At 35.5% G+C, this 12,023-nt stretch overlaps 2 non-coding genes across 2 annotated transcripts; both read left to right on the top strand.

The window, feature by feature from the left end:
- The first annotated feature begins 2,117 nt into the window (after positions 1–2,117).
- Positions 2,118–2,188, top strand: TRNAG-CCC (transfer RNA glycine (anticodon CCC)). The gene has a single exon. It is a non-coding gene; the product is annotated as a tRNA-Gly (tRNA).
- Positions 2,189–2,279: 91 nt separating this feature from the next.
- TRNAL-UAA (transfer RNA leucine (anticodon UAA)) lies at positions 2,280–2,362 on the top strand. The gene has a single exon. It is a non-coding gene; the product is annotated as a tRNA-Leu (tRNA).
- The last annotated feature ends 9,661 nt before the right edge of the window (positions 2,363–12,023 follow it).

The raw sequence follows: 12,023 nt of genomic DNA, 5'->3' as shown, positions 1-12,023 counted from the left end.
AATAATTAGAAAATTGTAGATACAAATAATTTAATAGAAGATAAAATATTAAGTCATTTCAGAAAATCTAAACTTAAAAATTGTTAAAATTTATAACTATAATAAATAAAATATACATAATAAACTTATTATCCCGTTATTCCATTCAAACATCTAAATTTGTTTTCCATGGATGATCATGCATGAGATCAAATGAATTCGAGAGATTTGCCCTATATTTTCTAAAATGCAATATTTAACACCCCTCAATTCTATTTGGAAAGCTTGAAAAATCACCTCAATAAATAATTATGAACACTAAGACTATTAGAATTATATGATAATTATTAATTATTCCTTATGGTATGATTCTTGGATCTTAGACATAAGAGCCACACAACATATGACATTTTGGCATGATACTTTGAATAAATTCTTGAAAAAATCCTATTGTCCAATTTACTTAGCATATAAGCCAAGTCTCAAGCCTGTAAATGAAAAATTGTTTGATTTAAATTGCCTAATCTCCAAGATTTAATGCTTCATGATGCTTTGTTTATTCCTCAATCACAATGTAATTTTTTATCACTAGTATTGATTTGACAACAAGGGTACTCTATTTTGTTAAAAAATGGGCAAACTTTTGTACGAAAAGTATCTAACAATGAAGTTGTATTCATTGGTTGTGAAGATTGAAGAGTATTAAAATTAAATGGTATTTAAGTTGTATGGTTTGAAACAATCATTTTGATCCTGGTATGAAAAACTTATTAAGCATCTCTTGAAGTTGGATTTCAAACCTTTTGAATGTAATGATGCAACACTTTTTGCTCAAAAGATTGATAATACTATTTGTCTATTTTTTTGTTTATGTGGATGATTTATTTATCACTAGTAATGATCATAATACTATACAAATGTGAGACAAAATTTGAAGCAAGGTTTTGATATGATTGATTTGGACCATCTTCATTACTATTTGGTTATTGAGGTGATTCAAAATCCCTATTCTATTTTCATTACCTAACAAAAATAGATTGGCAAAATTTTGCATAAGTTTGGCATGGTTTATTACAAGTCCCTTAGTATCCTATGGACAAAAATATTAAAATCACTTCAAATGACTTATTACCGTTGGTTTACATAGATATATATAGGAAACATGTTGGAAGTTTGATTTTTATGCTACAACTACCCATCCAAATATTTCTTTTGTTATTGGTGTTCTTTCAAGATTCATGCAACAACCTAGAGAAACTCATTGGTTAGCTGCCAAAAGAATTCTTAGAATTTTGTAAGATTTTCAATACTATGGGCTCAAATACTCGAAGACAATGTTTTTTTTTTCATGACTATTCTGATTCAAATTATGCAAGCAATTAGATAGATGGAAAATTTACATCCAGTTTTTTAATGCATCTTGGGTTTGCTGCAATCTCTTGGAGATACAAAAAGCAATCAGTCCAAATTGTCTCTTCTTCTAACCTAAATATATGGAAGCCTCTAGAGCAACTCAAGAAATCTTATGGCTTGAAAAAATTCTTGAAGACTTGCAGACACCATAGGTTTCACGAACCCCATTCTTCATTGATAGTCAATTTGTTATCAAAATGGCTAAAAATGCACTGTTCCATGATTCCACCAAACACATTAAGACAAAGCTTTCATTCAAGTGACATCATGTAAAAGATATTGATAAACACCTTAAATATTATTCCACTATATACTGACACATAATCTTACCAAGGCATTGAGCAAAGAGAAGTTTGAGAAGTTCAAAGAAATGTTTAGCTTAACCCCTCTAGATTAAGGGCAGGATTGTACTATCTTATCATCAGGGTTCATGAATTGTAGACTATGTTTCCTTAATGTTAGTTCATTCTTCCTTTTCTTTTAGACTTTTTAATAGTTTTCTCTTTTTACAATAAATTATATAACAATTTATAAGTTTTTAAACTTTTTGCCACCTCTTCAATATGTATTTGCTGATTTGTAATACTTAAAAATATAATTTTAATTAAAATAATATTATAACTTTCAGTTTTCCAATATTTCTATTTTATTTTCAATCCTATGCTATGATTTTTCCTTTTAATATAAATGTGATTAAAATCTGTCACAATAACACAAGTAATGAAGCGCATCTAGTGTAGTGGTATCATAGTACCCTCCCACGGTACTGACCGGGGTTCGATTCCTCGGATGCGCACTGAATGCTTTTTCTTTTTAAAGCCATTCGATTAAAAATAGAAGTCTAACTATCTAATTATATTAAGTGTTTTAGAGTGTAAACATAAGAAGCTGGTTTGCCCGAGTGGTTAAGGGGGAAGACTTAAAATCTTCTGCACATAAGTGTGCGTGGGTTCGAACCCCACAGCCAGCATTGCCTTTGTTCCAAACAAAACAACATTAGATTGTTTCCTAAAGTAGGCACCTTTTAGCAATGTTCATTTAATTTAAGACATTCGAAATATTTTCCTTTTCATAAGGCAGGCATCTTAAGGGCGCTGATTAATCTCTAGATAAACTGTACTGTACTAAAAAGCAAAAAATTTCATATTTTTTCAGATTCAAGAAAATACAGTGAATTTTCTTCAAAATTTTTGTTGTTTTCAATCGTAAAATATGCTGATCAAATGTTAACAATTTCAAAAAAATTCATTATATTTTTTTAGTTTTTTAAAAATTTGATCAAGTACATTTTGTAGCGAGGATAGAGGGCTTTAGTCAGACATTTAAAATAAAAAGGGCCTCTCAAGGGCTTTAGTTAGACAATTTTTATGCTCTGATCAATTTTTTCTCAATCCATTTATGTACCTTGCAAGTTTCTCAACATCACCATCCACATGTCCAGATTGGATGTCCAATCTATAGAATTCCTCGATATACTCTTTCACAGTCATGTCTTTTTGTCTCAAATTTTGCATTTTTCTCAACAAGATAACTTGATAATCAGTAGGAAGGAATTTTTTCTTTACCTTGATCACCATCTTTAGCCAAGTTCTGATCTTCTCCTTTCCTCTCCTTTGTCTATCAGTTTGTAAATGCTCCCACCACAGTGAAGCATGACTTTCAGCCTAGAAACTACAATCTTCACCTTCTTATTATTAGGAGTGTTTTCATACTCAAATAACTTCTCCACATCTAAGATCCAATCTAACACATCATTGGTGTCCAATTTTCCATCATAAGGAACAACTTCTATAGCAGGCTTTGAATTTTCCCTAGAGTACACTCTCAACAACCTTGCTTTATCTTGGTCTTCTTCGAGTTCCGGTATAGGGTTTGGTGCTACTGATTCATCATCACTTACATCATCAAGATGTACTCCTCTCTTCTAGGCTATCTCTATAGCATCTAATCTAGTATAATTTTTCTCAATATATCTAATCTTGCATTATCAACATTTCCTATGCCACAAACCATCTTTACAAATCAAGTTCTTGCAAGATCGTAAACCTCTACAAATTATAGGTCAAATCCATAGATCTACTATCCCACAACCAAATTCACTTAAAGTTCTACATGATCTAATCACCACAAGGATAAACCTCAAGCTCTAATACAACCTGATGCAAGGATGGACAAAATAACTAGGGCCAAAGGCACACCCAACTATCCAAACCACCCTGCAAGAGTTAACACAGTGAAAAACAAAACACATAGAACAACAACCAAAGGAGGAAGAGCAAACACTTTCATCGATTCTCCAAATATTCAACATACATGCCCAACTGTAAGGCTTTCTAGGTTATGACCAATAATATCTCAATTACAACCCATGATGATCCTACTTTCCATTCTTTCTTCTTATCATTCTAGGTTTCTACTCATCTCCCTAAAACTCAATCCCAGACTTCCTTAAATACTTTCCAAAATGACTTACGTAAAATTCTAGAACATAGAAAGGACACAAGTCAACCTGATGCATATACTGAATAATAAACCCTTACATTAAATGCATAATCAAGCCACAAGTTAGCTCACATCAGATTTTAACTACCAAATTGAATACAAGCAAGGTCGGCCCAAACTAGAACAAGACATAGACTACTCGGCAAATGAAAGCTTTTCAAAACTGGCACAAGATATCCACACAAGCTTAGCATCCATAGAGAACTCAATAACCAAAGGACCACTTAGCAACAAAGGACACTTGGCAACCAAAGGATTGCTTGACAACCAAAGGATCACTTGCCAACCAAAGGAATCACTCGGTAGTAACTAAGAACTCGAAAATAACTGAAAATTGGCGCTTGACAATAACTGGAGCTTGGTAGCAACTAGCATAATGAACAAACGTGTAGGATTACAAGGCAACCTAGGATGCTTTTGCATCACTACATGAGTGGTTAGTCATGCCCTTTGGACTAACCAATGCATTGAGTACCTTTATTGCAGATTATGAATGAGGTACTAAAGAAATTTTTGGGAAAATTTGTTATTGTCTATTTGGATGATATTTTGATTTTCAGTCTCTAGATGAACATTTGTTGCACATTCATAGTGTCCTTGAGAGGTTGAGGGAAGATAAATTGTTGATTATTTTGAAGAAGTGTAGCTTTGTCAAAAAGGAGTTAATCTATTTGGGGTTTTTTGTATCAATTGAACATCTCAAAATAGATCTAGAGAAGGTGAAGATCATCTTGGAAGGACCTACTCCAAGGTCAGCCACTGAAGTGAGGTCATTCCATGGTTTGGCTAAGTTTTTACATGAAGTTAATCAAGAATTTTAGTAGTATATGTGCACCCCTAACTAAAACAATGAAAGGGGATAAAAAAGAGTTCAAGTGGATTATAGGAGCTGCAAGGAGTTTTGAGTTGCTAAAGAAGAAGGTGACAGAGCAACCTGTGTTGGCACTTCCTAATTTTAACAAAGTGTTTCAGTTGGATTGTGATGCTATTGGTGGTGCTATTGGGGCTATGTTGAGCTAAGAAGGTAAGTCTATTGCCTATTTTAGTGAAAATTTGAATGATGCAAAGCTTGTCATGTCCCCTATTCAAATAATTAAAAAAAATAAACTTTGTTAAGGCAGGCAGGCTCCAAAAGGGTGAAATTTTGGAAAAAGAGGCTAATCTTTGGAAACCAATGGACTAATAAATAAAAATTATTATTAAATTATATTTTATTAACCCCTCTTGGACGTGAGTTAGGGTTATGCCCTCTTTAAAAGGGGTTTGGAGGCATTTTGGGCTGATTCTACATCTTGATTCTTGCTAATTTTTTTGTTGTTCTTCAGAGGTTGCCAAACCTGTGGAGAAGGAGACCCAAGAATGGGAGTTTGTAGGTTTCCAAGAAGGCTAAGGACGGGAGTTTGAAGCCATTCCATGTGCATGTTCATACAGAGTTTGCCTTTGTGCTGAATAGTGCCGATTTGGGTGTTTTCGGGGTTGTTTTTTGGTTTGAGTTTGGGTTTTCAGTTGAGTGTTTCATATCAGTTTGGTTTGCTGCTGTATTTCAGACTTTATGATGTTAAAATAGAGCTGAATATATGTATTGGGTCATGATTAAACTTCTGAGATAGTTTATGAGTGTTTTGTGGTGTTTCCGAGCATTTTTGTGTTAATTTCAGGAGCCCGATTGAGCATAGTTTTGCCCTACATTTGTGAGCTGTTGTGTAAAGGCTATACAAATCTGGAAATGTCATTTTGTGGGCTGTTATGCTGCTGAAATTTCTGTAAAAATATCCATTTTCAGATTTATTAATAATTTGTGAAGTTGTGAAGTTTTTGGCACTAATTTGGACATACCCGATTTGGGTTTTATTGGGAAATTGGCAGATCTTTGTAATATTGTTTGTTTGATTTTAAAGTTCTGATTTGAGGCTAGAAATATCATAAAAAATCAGTAAAGGGACATTACAGTGGTATCAAAGCCGTGATCTTGCCAGCCTGAGGGTTTGTAGAAGTTGCATGCCAGTTTTAACAACTACCCAGATCTTGCATGTCAAGTTTTGATAACTACCCAAATCTTGCATGTCATATTTTATGATTGCATGCAACTAAGTGAAAGAGAAAAAAAATATTTGCAGCGAGAAAAGAATAAAGAAATTTTGATCAAACCCCCAGTTGAAAGCAAAAGTACAAAATCCAAGGAAGAAAAAAGTATGGCTGATCCAGATGAGATGGCAAAGAAATTCTTCCAAGACATCCAAAATACTCAGAAGCAAATAGTGGATGGGTTGGCAGAAACTAGAGAGGCTTTGCGAATATTGACAGAAAAATTACAAGGAATTGCATCTATTAATGAGAAAGGGAGCACTTCAGAGGAGCCAAGAAATGGGAGATCCACACCATCTAAATCAACCAAATCTATTTTCTTGCCTGCAGATGAGCCACCAGTACCAAATTCAGCCATTAATCCAGTGGAAGAGGTTACAGGTAATTTGATTACATTAAGAGCTACTTACAATGGCTTAGATGATGACTTTCGTAGTTCAGTTCCTTTTAGAGAATATGTGGATATGATGAACGCTTTGATGCCCAAGAAAGAGAATAGGAGGGAGCATGACACAAGTGGAAGAGAGCTCAAAAATAAAATAAGCAAGTTTACAGCACCTACTTTTGATGGAACAAATAAAATTTCAGCTAGAGCATGGCTACAAAAATTACAAACTTTCTTCACACTTAACCCCATGAAAGAGAGTGATGCTATTCAATTTGCAAGTCTACACTTGGAAGATGCTGCCTATGATTGGTGGTATCATGGAATGACTACTCAAGGTCACGATCAAGTAACTACATTTGAAGATTTCAGTCAAAGGGTGATAGATAGATTTGACCTCAAGGATGATGAAGAGTACTTTAAAGAATTGTCAAAGTTGAAGCAAACCAAATCAGTTAATGAGTATATAGAAGAATTTCAAAAAGTGGCTTTTATGGTACCTGATATGAGTGAAAAGAGGATCGTTTATCTTTTTCTTGATGGTTTAGAAGATTCTGTTAAGGCTTTCTCACCCTCAACCTTACAGGAAGCTATCAAAAGAAGCTTGCAACTTGAAACTTGCGTGCCTATGAAATCAATCACTAATCAAAAACCCCCAAATCTTTGGCAACATAAGAGAAATTTTCAGAAAAAGACTTTCCCAACACTACCACCAAAAGATGTGACAAATGTGGCAAAAAAGAAGGTAGATGAAGAGACTAGGAGTGAATTACAAAGGAAAAAGCTTTGTTTTACTTGTAGAGAACCATGGGTTCCAGGACACAGATGTTTGGGGAAAGGTCAAGTGCACTATATTGAAGTTGCTTCAAAATCTGATTCAGATGAGCATGAGGAATTTCATGATACTAGGGAGGAGGTAGAAGAAGAGAAAGTAAAAGAAATCAGCAAGGATGGCACTTTAGCAGCATTATCAGGAGTCCCAAGATACCATCCCTTCCGAATTCGAGGGGTACTAGTAGGGAAAAGGTTGACTGTTCTTCTTGATAGTGGGGCAACTCACAATTTTATTGATGAGGGATTTGTCATGAAAAGAGGGCTTAAAGGAAAAGATTTTGAGGGATTCAATGTTACTGTAGCTGATGGATTCACTATGCCTTGCACACGGGTGGTGAAACAACTCAAGATGACCTTAGGAGATTATGAGTTATGTGATGACTTCTATGTGGTTGGTATTGGGGAGACAGATCTTGTATTGGGTGTTCAATGGTTGCACTCTATCGGAGGCTATTACATGAACCATCAAACTATGGAGTTTAAATTTTATTCCAATGGGAAAGAAGTCATATTGAGAGGGTTATCGAATGGAGCACCTAAGGCGGTCTCTGCAAAGAGGATGGAGAGGACTTTTCGAAGAGGACAAGTAACATGGGCAGCAGGAGTCATAATCCAACCAACAAGCTCTCCAAAGAATCAAGGTAATTTCCATTTTGAAATTCAAAATATTCTTGATAAGCATAGTATAGTTTTCAATGATTTGCCTCCAGGATTACCACCGGATAGAGGTTTTGAGCATGTTATAGAGTTAGAACAGGGTGCCAAACTAGTTATAACAACCCCATACCGCCATCCAAGAGGTTATAAGAAAGAAATTGAAAAAACTATTAAAGAACTCTTGGACATGGGATTCATAAGGCCTAGCTCTAGTCCATTTGCATCATCTGTGGTACTTGTCAAGAAAAAGGATGGTACAATGAGAATGTGTATAGACTACAGGGCTCTAAACAAGAAGACCATAAAAAATAGGTATCCCATACCACGCATAGATGAACTCATTGATGAGTTACATGGTGCTGTATACTTCTCAAAAATTGACTTAAGATCAGGCTACCATCAAATCCGAATGAGGAGTGAAGATGTGGAAAAGACTGCTTTTAGATGTCACTATGGGCACTTTGAATTTCTTGTTATGCCATTTGGACTCACTAATGCACCTGCAACATTCCAATCTTGTATGAATAAGGTATTCAGTCAGCATCTTCGAAAATTTGTTTTGGTATTTTTTGATGATATCTTGATATACAGTAAAACATGGGAAGAGCATCTAAAGCACATAGACACTGTTTTGGGAATCTTGGAGCAGCAATCCTTCTATGCTAAGCTATCTAAATGTGAGTTTGGTTTGACAGAGATCCTATATTTGGGACATATTATAAGCTCTAAAGGAGTACAGATTGATCAACAAAAAATCCAGGCAATTTTGGATTGGCCTCCACCCACTAATCTTACACAGTTGAGAGGTTTCTTCGGGTTGTGTAGCTACTATAGGAGATTTGCCAAGGGATTTTCTCAGCTTGCTGCCCCTTTGACTGATTTGACAAAGAAAGGAGCTTTTGTTTGGACAGAAGAGGCACAAAAAATATTTGATAAGCTTAAGGAGGTAATGAGTTCATGCCCTATGCTTGCAATTCCAAATTTCTCTTTACCTTTTGTTGTTGAATGTGATGCTTCTGGAGAAGGTATAGGGGCTGTCCTAACTCAAAGGGGACATCCAACAGCATTTGAGAGTCAAAAATTAAATCAATCAGAGAAAGGGTACTCCATCTATGATAAGGAAATGTTGGCAATCATGCATGCACTTCATAAGTTTAGACAATATTTGGTATGTGGGAGATTCATTGTAAAGACAGACCATAATAGCCTCAGGTTCTTCTTGAACCAAAGGGATTTGAATGATCGTCAACAAAAATGGGTAAGCAAATTGCAAGCTTATGATTTTGATATTGAATACATGAAAGGAAAGAATAATGTGGTTGATGATGCTCTCTCAAGAAAGCCCACTTTGTGTTCCTTATCATCTATCTCTGCTGATTGGAAAGTCTCCATAATTTTAGAGTATGCTAAAGATTCATTTGCCACCAAGATTTTGGATAAGTTAGTGGATGATAACAGGTACAAGGTTCTTGATGAATTGATTTATTACAAGAACAGGATCTTCTTAGTGCCAGGGTCAAAAACTAAGGAGAGGATATTGAGGGCCTTTCATGACACACCTTTGGCTGGTCACCAGGGATACTTCAAGACATACAGGCTAATTCGAGAGCGGTTTTCATGGAAGGGTATGAAGGAGGATGTCCTTAAACACATTAAGGAATGTATGGTATGCCAACAAAGCAAGAGTGAGCAAAATTTTCCTGCAGGGTTGTTGCAGCCACTTCCTATTCCCGAACAAAAATGGGAAAGTATTTCCATGGATTTCATCACTGGGTTGCCCAAGGTTCAAGGTAAGGATTGCATATATGTGGTGGTAGACAGACTAACTAAGTATGCACATTTCTTTCCTATCACATCTGATTTCAAGGCATCACAAGTGGCTGAATTGTTCTTCAAGGAAATTTTTAGATTACATGGTTTGCCTAGAAACATTGTTAGTGACCGGGACAGTAGATTCCTCAGCTCTTTTTGGAAGGAGCTCTTTCATTTGGCAGGAACTGAACTCACTCCCAGTACTAGCTATCACCCTCAAACAGATGGACAAACAGAGATAGTTAATAAATGGATAGAAGGATATTTGAGGAACTATGTTTCAAATCAACAACATGCTTGGGTGAAATGGTTACACCTAGGGGAGTATTGTTACAATACATCTCATCACATGTCTATTAGTATGCCTCCTTTTCATGCTCTTTATGGTTATGATGCCCTTTCCTTTGTTGATCTAATACTTTTCGATAGCAGAGTACCTGCAGCAAGTGATTTCATCAAGCAAAGCCAAGACATAATAAGGTCCCTCAAGGATAATCTACAACATGCACAAAACCAACAAAAGATATATGCTGACAGGAAAAGGATTGAAAGATCTTTTGAGGTGGGAGATTTGGTATTTGTTAGGTTGCAGCCATATAAGCAAAGCACCTTGAAGAGAAGTGGGGCAGAGAAACTCAAGCCAAGGTTCTATGGGCCTTATAAAATCATCAAGAAGGTAGGAGAGGTAGCTTATGAATTGGAGCTCCCACCAAACAGCAAAATACATAATATTTTTCATGTATCTTGCTTAAAGAAGGTTATAGGCCAGCAAACCATAGTATCTACAAAATTACCACCTCTTGATGATGAAGGGAAATTAGTTTTGATACCAGAAGAGATTTTGGATACAAGAGAGAAAAGGTTGAGAAATAGGAGCATCATAGAGCATTTGGTCAAATGGAAAGGATTACCACTAGAGGATGCAACTTGGGAAGGAGCACATATTCTTGAGAATTCAAACCTTCATTTCTTGAGGACAAACAATATTTGGGAGGGGAGGACTTGTCATGTCCCCTATTCAAATAATTAAAAAAAATAAACTTTGTTAAGGCAGGCAGGCTCCAAAAGGGTGAAATTTCGGAAAAAGAGGCTAATCTTTGGAAACCAATGGACTAATAAATAAAAATTATTATTAAATTATATTTTATTAACCCCTCTTGGATGTGAGTTAGGGTTATGCCCTCTTTAAAAGGGGTTTGGAGGCATTTTGGGCTGATTCTACATCTTGATTCTTGCTAATTTTCTTGTTGTTCTTCAGAGGCTGCCAAACCTGTGGAGAAGGAGACCCAAGAATGAGAGTTTGCAAGTTTCCAGGAAGGCTAAGGACGGGAGTTTGAAGCCATTCCATGTGTATGCTCATACAGAGTTTGCCTTTGTGCTGAATAGTGCCGATTTGGGTGTTTTCGGGGTTGTTTTTTGGTTTGAGTTTGGGTTTTCAGTTGAGTGTTTCATATCAGTTTGGTTTTCTGCTGTATTTCAGACTTTATGATGTTAAAATAGAGCTGAATATATGTATTGGGTCGTGATTAAACTTCTGAGATATTTTATGAGTGTTTTGTGGTGTTTCCGGGCATTTTTGTGTTAATTTCGGGAGCCCGATTGAGCATAGTTTTGCCCTACATTTGTGAGCTGTTGTGTAAAGGCTATACAAATATGGAAATATCATTTTGTGGGCTGTTATGCTGCTGAAATTTCTGTAAAAATGTCCATTTTCAGATTTATTAATAATTTGTGAAGTTGTGAAGTTTTTGGCACTAATTTGGACATACCCGATTTGGGTTTTATTGGGAAATTAGCAGATCTTTGTAATATTGGTTGTTTGATTTTAAAGTTCTGATTTGAGGCTGTAAATATCATAAAAAATCAGTAAAGGGACATTACAAATAAGTATTTTTTTTATGATCAGGAATTCGATGCAATAGTTCAAGCCTTAAAGAAATGGAGGAATTATTTGTTTCCAGAAGAGTTTGTCTTGTATACTTATCATCAGGCATTCTAGTACCTAAATAGCCAAGGTAAATTAAACCAAAGACATTTGAAATGGGTAGAGTTCTTACAAAGCTATACATTTGTATTGAAACATAGAAGTGGAAGGTCTAATAGGGCCGCAGATGTATTAAGTAAAAGACAAATGTTTCTAATAGAAATGAAAGTTGAAGTGGTTGGGTTTGATGAACTCAAGAATCTATACCCTGAGGATCCTAACTTTGCAGAGGCTTTGAAGGCTTATAAAGAACCTCTTACTCTAGACTGGACCAGGTGGTTGGATTACATGATCCAAGATGGTATGTTGTTCAAGGGTAGTCAATTGTGTATTCCAAGGAGTTCCATGAGGGATAACTATTGAAGTTGATGA

This window comes from Cupressus sempervirens, chromosome 3 (assembly GCF_028749045.1).
Source record: "Cupressus sempervirens isolate cs-2001-9-10 chromosome 3, ASM2874904v1, whole genome shotgun sequence".
Taxonomy (NCBI): Eukaryota; Viridiplantae; Streptophyta; class Pinopsida; order Cupressales; family Cupressaceae; genus Cupressus; species Cupressus sempervirens.
Note: the sequence above shows the minus strand (reverse complement) of the source record. Positions and strands in the feature narration are given on the sequence as shown.